This window comes from Cynara cardunculus, unplaced genomic scaffold, assembly GCF_001531365.2.
Source record: "Cynara cardunculus var. scolymus isolate 2C unplaced genomic scaffold, CcrdV1 Un_Scaffold_9965, whole genome shotgun sequence".
NCBI classification, from domain to species: Eukaryota; Viridiplantae; Streptophyta; class Magnoliopsida; order Asterales; family Asteraceae; genus Cynara; species Cynara cardunculus.
The window spans coordinates 2,082-3,407 of record NW_020205412.1 but is presented as its reverse complement, the minus strand read 5'-3'; the positions used below and the strand labels follow the sequence as shown (position 1 = coordinate 3,407).

Here is a 1,326-nt window from a genome sequence, read left to right as displayed (position 1 = left end):
TTATTTATAAACTGTTGCTATGACTCGCTTGCCTGTTACATCTCGTGTTTCTGCTTTAGCGGGGTGTGACAGTTTGTTGGTGATTCTGAGAGTTAGAACTATTTCCATGATGTTGTGGTTGAAAATTAGAAGTTCCTTGTTGTTTATGAACTGGTGGATTTAAACTGGGACTGTTCTAGGAAAAGTTCGGATGTTGTCTCCAACTGGCATTATATGTGTTTGAATAGGGATTAGCTGTGTTATAAACATAATTTACTGATTCAGAATTGTGAGTACAATGTTCATATGAATGTTCCCCGCCACAACACACACTGCACAGATAGGACTGTTAGGACTGGTGTATTAGCAGCTTGCTGTCCTCCTTGACCAGAAGTTAAATTTTTCAGCATGTTGGTCATGGAGGTGAGCTGAGCTGTTAATGCAATATATGCATCTACAACATGTATCCCAGCAGTCTTTTTCTGTGATTGAGCACGTGGTTCGGCCCAATGCCCATTGTTGGCTGATATCTTTTTCAGGATTTCATATCCTTCATTATAAGTCACGGCTGTGAAGGCTCCGCCTATAGTCGCGTCGAGCATTTGTTTTGCCATGGGATTCAACCCATCGTAAAACATCTCAAGTTGAATACAGTACGTAATGCCATGGTGTGGGCATTTCCTCAACAGCTCTTTGAACCTTTCCCACGCGTCAGGAATAGCCTCATCGTCCATTTGTTTAAAAAGACAGATTTCATTCCTGGACTTAGCGTTCCTTGTTGGTGGGAAATATTTTCACAAAAAAATTTCCACCATGTTACTCCACGATGGCACAGAACCAGATGTTAAAGAATTAAACCATGATTTTGCCCAATCCCTCAATGAAAATGGAAATAAAGTGAGTCTTAGAGCGTCATTTAACACTCCCGGGATCAGGAAAGCATCAGTGATTTCCATAAAAGATTTTAAGTGCGAATGTGGGTTCTCCGAAGATAATCCGGCAAATTGGCCATTGGTTTGCAACATGTGAAACATTATCGATTTTAGTTCGAAATGGAGAGCAATCATATGTGGTCTAACTATCCCGGAATTTAATTGCTCAAAATTCGGAATAGCATAATCCATGATCCTCCCATTTTTGGAATTGGCCAAATTAATGATGTTCGGAGTTTGTGCTCTTTGTTGCTCATTATGTTCCGATTATGTGTCCTCATTACCCAAATTATTATCATTATGTGGGTGTCCTTGTGGAAAGTTCGGAAATGGTGGTATTGGTGCAAAACTGGCGGTTGGTTTTCCAAATGCGATATTTCCGGAATGATTGGGGGAGGTAACGCCATGTTTGGAG

The 1,326-nt window shown here is 40.6% G+C and overlaps 1 non-coding gene across 1 annotated transcript; it reads left to right on the top strand.

Annotated features, from left to right (window-relative positions):
- The first annotated feature begins 639 nt into the window (after positions 1–639).
- On the top strand, positions 640–746 carry LOC112505338. The gene has a single exon (XR_003068379.1). It is a non-coding gene; the product is annotated as a small nucleolar RNA R71 (small nucleolar RNA).
- Positions 747–1,326: the final 580 nt, after the last annotated feature.